Here is an 8,884-nt window from a genome sequence, read left to right as displayed (position 1 = left end):
TTCAGCAGAGCATCAATGCAGAGTGCCAGGGATTCAGCACAGACTGAGCTGTGTAGATGCTCCTATGCCAAGGTGCTGTTTCAGTTTTTCATAGCAAGTTGTCTTGTTTTTGGGTTGAGTTTTGATAAGCGGTTTCAGCTCATCCCCTGGAAATAAAGTCAGCTAGTCCATTGAGGAGGCAGGAAAAGGGAGAAGCATTCCACTCGTTTCACAGTCTCGGCTGCCTGGCTTTACTCTGGAGGAGGACAAGCTATTTGAATTAAACCTTCCTATTTGCTACCTTTGTAAAGGGCTCGGTGGGCCATAATAAAACCTTTTGTGCTGTCATTTTCCATCTGCCACAGATTAAAGCTTCACAGCTCATCTGATTGTTACGGGTATTGATACTGGGTTGTGTGAGCACTTGCCATCTGCTTCAGTGCGGAGCCAAGCGGGTTAGCTCGAACCACCTTCAATGCCTGTTTAAACTGAGCCACCTGGTTCAGCACTGGAGTGAACAGGGACCAATCCTTGATCCTTTCTTCTCTTCTTGCTATGGTGGCCATACAACTTAATAATTTTGTTTCATGGTACTTTTAGAAACAATGGACTTTCTGCCATAACCAGCCACAGGGGTTTACTCAGGGCAGGAATTCCTATTCCCACATTGCTTCCCATGCTACAGAAAGCCAGCACAACTAGTATGTGGCCCCTCAATCACCACTGGGTCTAGTTGTTGCTATTTGTGCAAGTGTAAAGGGCTTGGGGATCTGTGCCCTTAATGCTACCCCATCTGCTTTCCATCCAGAAGAGGAACAGGACTTGCCTAGCATCAGAAGAGGCAGGACAGGATCTGCTGAACAGAGACATACTGTGCATCCACCAGTTTGTGTGTATTCATCTCAAGATGTGCTTGTTTGTTTGCAGTTGGAATTTGCTCTAAAACTCTAATCATGTGCTTGGCCAAGATAACCAGGAGCTGGCAGGCTCCACGGAGAAAGGAAAACAACAAGCAGCTGCAGGAGGCTGATGAAGAGCCTTTGTTTTAACTCATGATTTCAGCAGGGGACCATTTGTTTCCTGCTTCTTCGAGGGATACAGAAAAATTGGCATGATCATTGTGTTGACATGTGTGTTGGTGATGGAGCTGTGTGCTGAGCTCCACAGCATGTTCTGGAGAGGAGCACAGGCACCTGATTGCTGATTCCATAGACAATACCCTTGCCAGCTTTGCTTTCATTCCCGGTCACTCTGTGAGCCCTATGCAGCTGTAGGTCTGTTCCAATCTGAGCTATTTTGCTGCTGGAAGCTATAGAAAGGCCTTGAGAGGTGTCTTACATATATGTATATATCACCATCAAAATATGAGACTGTAAGAGCTCTGGCTGGGAGAACTCTTAGCTCAGTGCCAAGTTCAGTGAACTCAGAGGTGCTGCCTGGGTATAATAGGAGCAATTTGGCTCTGTATTTTTAAGAAGTAAAACAAAGCAATCAGCTGGAGGATTAAGAAGGCTGTGAGAGAGAGGAAGAGGAGCTCAGATCCACAGAGAGGCGCTCGAGCAGCATCGTTCGAGCAGAGCTATGTTCCAGCCCAGCCGTGCAGAGAGGAGGCTGTCCTTTAATCTCACTGAATTATCTGCTGTTCTCTGCAAGAAGCCAAATGTCATCTTACTTCTTTGCATACTTGCTTGTGCTGTGGAAGCACAGGAAATCAGAGGCTGATCTGATAAGATTCCCCCACTTCTGAGGACCAGCAAAGATTTGTACCGTTTGGGTAAGCCACAAGCTGCAGTTGGAAGGAGTGTGGTCTTTGGAATAGCTGAAGTGCCGTGTGCTCAAGAGACTGCACTCCTTGCACCTCTGTTGCCAAGCTTTAATGCAAGAACCCACATATACCATAATGCTTCACACACACAACCTGAAGCCATCCTAAGGAGGAATCTGCAAAGACCTCTATGTCCTACCTGGGGTAAATAATGTCCTTGCAAGACACTGGGACGTGCAGTGGTGCCTAGGGCAGAGCAGACCCAGTAAATACTTGCTCTGTTTGCTCTGAAAGCAGCAAGGGAAGGTCAAGCTTTCTCCCCTGCTCTGCAAAACTCTGTCTAGATATAGGTGAACCAGGTAGAGCATCCCATTCCTAATTGCTCAAATAGCTCTGGTTGTCCAAACCAGTGTCGCCTCATTACCTCTAATGCTAGTTCCCTGTACCAGGGTACAGTTTCTCATTTTCCTCTGAGTCAGGCTATCACTGTCGACTTATGCTGTTCAGCCAAGCTATGCAGATTAACTCTTTTAATCTTCCCTAATGCATTATGCCAGACACCTCAGTCTGGCTTAATTTAGGGTTTCTGCAAACCCTTCCAGTTTGTCCCTGTTTCCACTCCAGTTTGATGTTGTCCAGTGTTTCTGGTACTGCTCTGTCTAGGACCTGGTACAACATTCATGGGTGGTCTCACATGGGGAGCTGGGTTCTGCTGGCCTTGTTACCAGATTTTGCAAGAGCAGGACCACTGGCTGGGATGAGAAACGAGCCATGTTTTCAAGGCCAAGATACAGGATGAGGTTGGCTGAGCCTAGCTGAGGGTGCTAGAGAGATAAGAGATTGGCACAATGACTAGGATGATGCTGTGCTTTGGCTCTCACCCTGCGGATTTACAGGCACTTCATGCAGCTGAAGACAGACAGGACTCATGCTATGAGGAACTCAGACCCTACATAAGGCAGGTGCTGGGGCTGGGGTGTAGCACAGCAGACTTGTCATGCCGTAGGGGAGCATTTGTCATCACAGGAGCCAAGTCTTCACGTGGCACACCTCTGTGCAGTACCATGTGTTGGCTTGGCCCCAGCAAAGTGCCTGGTTTAAGAGGAGGGGAAGGAGAATGACTCATGTCACTGCAGGGCTGCCCATCAGGCAGGAGGGAAATGTACAGTGTCTGAGTGGCAAATTGGCTGGGCTGCCAAGTTTGAAACACTTCGACTGCCTCAAGCTCATCAGACTGAACAGCTCGTTTTGTTAGAAGCTTCGTGTCAGCCTGATCGAGCAAACAGCAGCTCTTCTGCATGCAAAGGGCTGGAGTGTTTTTGGGGGAGAGGGAATAAGTTTGTGTGGTGAGAGGGTGTGCACAGGAAAAGGAGATCTGCAGGGGGAAAAAAACCAAGTCCTGCACTGAGCAATGAGGAAGAAACACTAATTAGGCAAGGAGGAGGAACTTGCCACGTTGCAATCCTGACCTAACAACCAATTACAGAATAATATAGCACAGGGTAAACACTAAGTAGAGGATGCTTCTGAATTAATTCCTTTTGGAAGCACAGCCATCACTTAAAAACATCCGGTACCCTAATTTTGAACTGCCCATCACTGACTGCCAGCACAGCCTGTGGCGAATTGTCACAGTTGTTAAACTACTTGGGTTTGAATTTGTGTCCTGTTTCTAATCTGAATGGATCACGTTCCAGCTTCCAGTCACTGGATTTGCTGGCTCTCTGGGAGATGGGAAAGATCACCAGCAAAAGGTGTGAGTTTAGTGGAGGGACTTAGAAGCCATGTATGGATGCAAAGCAGATGTAGGAAGACTAAACAGACTGCAGTGTCCATGGTGGACTTAAGCAGTGGGTTCAGGTTAGATGTAAGGACAAATTTGTGCTGGCTGTGGAGGCAGCATTAGTGCAGATTTCTGGGTAGTCATGCAGTGTCCATCAATGGAAGCCTTCTCAAACATCTGCCAGGAATCACATGCTACAAACCTTGTCCTGATGGGGAGATTCACTAGGACAGGGGGAACTCTTGAGTTCTTTCTAGCTCAAATTTCCTGTGATTCTCAATTTCTACAGGTGAAATGCTCTGCGTTCCTGAAGTATCCACACACACACTGCACTCAGGTCCTTGCTCTCCTTGAAGGCCATAACATACAGAAGGAAATGAGAGAGACATTTCACACAATTCCTGGGACCGTGCAGAGAGGTAACAGAAGAGGGGAGACAGATCAGGAAAAGGAATTGCAATTGCCCAAAAGGGACTTGAATGCTCAATTCCATCACTGGTAGCTTTTGCTCTTTATGGATCTCCCCCATGACAGGCTCCTGGCAGAGACTGAGGCAACGATGGTGGATGAGACAGGACTAAACAGATCTGCCAGGCTGTACTTCCCTCCTGCTTCAATAGCTTGTACCCATTGCAGTGCTACTTCCCAGTCAGTAGGCACTGCATACTATAGTTCTGTATTTTTTTTTCTCCTGCTGCTGTCTCTGTGGAAGTTCATAGTTTAGCAATTCATTTTCTCAGAATTATTTCTGCTAAAAGCATTACCAGAAGATCCCTTGGCACTGGCAAGTGTTTGCAAAGGCTGAGTTGTGTTGATCAGCACTGCAGACAAGCCCCTCTCCTGCAGATTAATCAGAGCCAGTGCTGCTGAGTGGAGTAACAAGGAGTAAGGCAGGAATGAGTGATAAAAGGAGGAAGCCTTGAGTTATTTGGCTTTGCTATGATCACTTTAATCAGTGGTTTTCAGGAAAAAGTTGTATTTTTCTTCAGTGCATATTACCAGTGTTGTAAATCATCATTCCTCAGGGATCAGAGAGGCTGAAGTTATTTACTTGTTGGAACGAGAGTGAAAAGATAGAGACCTACACATTTCCTTTACAAAATGAATCTGAATCAGAAATCTTCCTCTGTATATTCTCCACTTCATGAGGGAAAACCTGAAATCCAGATCTGGATTTTACTCTTGAATCTCACTGTTACCACACAGATCCTAATCTTCCAGACTCGGGCAGAAAATACAAAGCCTAGCTGCCATTCAGGCTACCTGTTCTGCTTGTGCACTTCCATTTAGCCAGTCTTAACAACAGTTTATCTTTCTGAACACATTAAGACAGTCTCATTATAACATAATTATTTTGTGGAAAGGCATGCATCTTGTTGCCTCATTCCAGAGCTTCTGGAGGAAAAATGCTAATGCAGTCTGCAGTTTGATTATCATTGTGGTGACAGTTGTTTTCCCATTTAATTTTGACTTTGCTTCCTTTTTTTTTTTTTTTTTTGTGAACAGTGCAATGGCTAGAGCCCCTCTCCCCCTTTCAAAGATTCCATGCTGTAGCTAGGAAATATTGAGCAAGGCACTGGGGCAACAAAACAGACACATAAAAGGCATGTAATGAATTGTATTTCATTACAGAAAAGATCAGTCAATTAATGCTTTCAGCTGTTACAGCACAAAAAAAGACATATTCCCTCCCCCAAAGGTAGATCAAGTGCTGTTATGAATTCCTAAAGCCTCTTTAGAGAATTTAAATGCATCCTCCAGCTCGAAGCTGTGGACTCACGTAGCATTCCAGCAATAACATTTTCCCAAGGATGAACTGTTCCTGAACAGAATGGGCACTGAAGTGCATTTCATATGTGAGGGATTTCAAGTTAGCAGGAGCTTATGGTTCTATAACTAAGGTATGTATCATCTGTCAGAAAGCTAAGCATTTCTCCAAGAAGTTTCTAAAAAATGCCTGTGAAGATGTTTTCAGATTTTGAGTACAAACCCAGTGTTTTTTCACTTGTCTTTATTATGTAATTCCAGACACAGGGTGAAGAAAGAATATGAACTGTAAGGAAGAAAGTTTTACTTTTTAAATTTTTCTCAAAGGAGAAATACTGCTGTATTTTGTTTCATTAGTTAAAAAAAATACAATCCTTTTTCACTGAAATGGTATTTTGGGCAAAAAATTGTTTCAGCGAGCTCCATGCACATCCTCAGTATCTTGGGAAAGAATAGAGATGTGATTTTCAAAAGAAGTGAGTGATCTTGGATGCATTTACTTGTGATACTCAACAAGAGTTCCTTCAAATGGGCTGTTTCCATTGTCCCCAAAGGCCTCCTTCAAGTCAAATCAGAGTACCTTAAGGTTTTTTCAGATGAGCAGAAGACATTTCCCTAGAAAAGAACAAGGGTCTGACAATCTGCTGTGGCTCTCTGCATTTCCAGGCCAAGGCAGAACTTCATGGGCTTCCAACCAAAGCCCTTCAGCTGGAGCAGCATAGCCAGTCCAGCTCTGAAATGCAGCAAAGCAATGATTCTATTTATCAGCCTACTCGAACATCAAGTTCTGGTGAACCATGAGCTGAGCCCTGTGTTTGCTGCAACCCCTTGGGCAGAGCCCAGGGCCTGGAATCAGAAAAGCTGAGCAGGGCTAAATTGTGGACACATCTGCAGTTGTTGTGCCCACAGCCCTCCCTGCTACAGCTCTGTGCTGGTGACAAATGGCTCATGTGGATGAGATCGTCCAGCAGAGACAGTGCAGCCTGTGCCCAGGCAGGGATAGGAATCTGGAAATTGCCTCCCACTGGCAGCACGTTGCTGAGATAGTATGGGGGGCTTGAACTAAATCTGCTGGAAACTCGGGGACCTTCTGGCAAGGGTGCTGAAGGGGGCAGGGAGCCACATGCTATCTCTTTTTCAGGAGCAAATGCCTTCTATGCAATCAATTTAGGCCCCCTCTTGGCTTCAGTGCCCTCCCCACAACAGTGAGGCTGATTATTTGTGCTAATGTCCTCATCTCTGGTGAGCAATATTGCTGCTATATTTAATATGAGAGAGGGCTATTACGGTATCTAGAATGAGCTGTAACCATTACAGGTTGCTCTGTGTCTCAAAGATAGTTTTAATTAAAACTGCCAGTGACTTTTGAGGTGTTTGACTTCTGGAGTTGAAACAAAGGCACAAGTTTCTCGGGTAGTTTCCTTTAGTTGTACAATGAGGGTGGAATCAGGTTCACTGGCAGCTGAGACCTGCAGTTTCCGTACTAGCTGTGAGAGTCCATCAGAGCCAGACCAGACTAGCCCTTCCAACACATGTATATATTTGGGAGCAGGTTATCATTTTTACAGGCCCATGAAAGGAGATGTTATCCTCCTTCACTCTACTCAACCTGACTTTATTGTGAGCCAAAAGTGAGACTTCATCTTCCCTGGGATGTCATTTGATCAAATACCCTGCTAGACAGAAATAAAGAACTGGGTCTGCAGCAATTGCTTGTTCTGAAGTAAAACCAGAGAGTTTGCCTCTCCCTTCCAAGCTTCAGCAAGCCTGGACATCATATCTGCTGCTCTACCAACACGTGACAGAATATGAGGTGATGTCTCCCTTTACTTGCAGCAAGTAGAAAAGCACCTCACAAGCTATTAAAAGACTTAAATGAACATGCAATTAGAGATCAGAGAAGCCTTCTGCAGGAAAGCGCTAATTACTCCAATCAGAGATTCCTGTGTCTCTCTTTACCTGTGCATATCAGAGTTCAAGCTTTTGCTAGTCACAGTAAACTTGCAAAATCCATTTATATCCAACACCTTATGGCTGGTATAAGCAATGTAATCGATCTTCTTTACTTAGACCTTTGCCCATGCCCTACATGCCATTGATGAGCAAATGTAGCAGAAGTGAGATCTGGGCCACAACTGGCACTGTATTGAGGCAGTTTCAATTGAATACACTTGTTAGTTTGAAGTGATTCCCCCTTTTACCATGTTCCTCCTGCACCCTCTTGCCCTGTGAGATGGTGGATGTGCTTGGCAAGCTACAGGGCACATTTCTAGCAGGTAAAAGGGAAAAGCTCTGGGATTTCATGCATGTTAATTCAGTTTTGTGTGAAGAGGTCCAGTTCAACCCCAGAATCAAAAGGGCATAATGAAGAATAAAATGATCTTTTTCTCCCACTTCTTCTGCCTATGCTTTGTCTCCTGAATATCACCTGGTGTGTGGAAAGCTTTCCTCCCTGATGTCAGTCAATGGGCAATTTCCCCACCTCAAGTACTGGTGGCTTTCCACTATTCACTAACAGCTTCCATGTGCCAGTATGCTTAGTACTGTAATCACTACCTCCAGGAGAAAAAGCATCTCAGATTTACCCTTATAGGAGATTTACAGTCAGATTTACAGCTCATCCCTTTCCTTGGAGCAGAGACAATCCTACACCATTACATGGTTCAGGTAATCTGGAATCCTACCAAGTCATCCATTCCATTCCTGCAATGATATGATTAGAGGTCTTTGTAAGAAACCATATGAACTTTGGCTTTATTTTGGTATCTAATCAGTTCACATTGAATTCAAATTAGCACTGTAATATGAGGAGAAAGACAGCATATTTGTTTGGGAAAATACAGGCAGGGAATGATGGTGGGTGTGAGTGATATTCCTTAGCTGTGCCATGAAACCATTTTTTCTCAGCCTGAAACTTCAGTCTTGATTTCCTTAGTAGCCAGTTCTTTCATTTTGTTCTCCTTGTTCAGCCTTAAAAGTTATTTACAAGGTACTTCTAAAAGCATGTGATTTAGGCTGTTCTAATGCTTGGTTTGTTTTTGTCTCATCGAATTGCCTGCTGACCTGAAAGCAGTGGCCAAATCAGGCTGAAATTAAAAAGGTGGTGGAATATGCCCCAGTCTCTCCTCAATCAATACCACCCTAAATTACTGCAAACCTGGAGCCATGGTGCATGTAATATATCATTTTGTAACCCCATAAATTGCTTTTAGCCAGTCTCTTCTGATTTCTTTTTAATGGCCTTTCAGCTAAGATCAAGTGTAGCATCGGTTTTGCATCAGCTGCATACCCTACCCAGGCACCGTCTCACGCTGCCACTGGGATGAGCTCAGCCAAAGTTTTGTAATTCCTCGATGTTGGTCATTTGGAAGTTGCTCTGAGATGCCTCTCCTCTGCTTATCACATTCAGAGAAGCAGTACTTGCCTGCCATGGACTGTGAAGACCAGCCCAGGGCTGGGTTCTTATCTTCTCCTTGTTTTAAGAAAGTAAGGAAGAGAGGTGGAGAGATGATATTGGAATTGGTTATTGAACACTTGGATTACATAGCCCCAAGGCACGAGTCCTTGCCATGGTTTCTTTTGGCTAAATG

The sequence above is a fragment of the Acanthisitta chloris genome, unplaced genomic scaffold (assembly GCF_000695815.1).
Source record: "Acanthisitta chloris isolate BGI_N310 unplaced genomic scaffold, ASM69581v1 scaffold7139, whole genome shotgun sequence".
Classification (NCBI taxonomy): Eukaryota; Metazoa; Chordata; class Aves; order Passeriformes; family Acanthisittidae; genus Acanthisitta; species Acanthisitta chloris.
Note: the sequence above shows the minus strand (reverse complement) of the source record.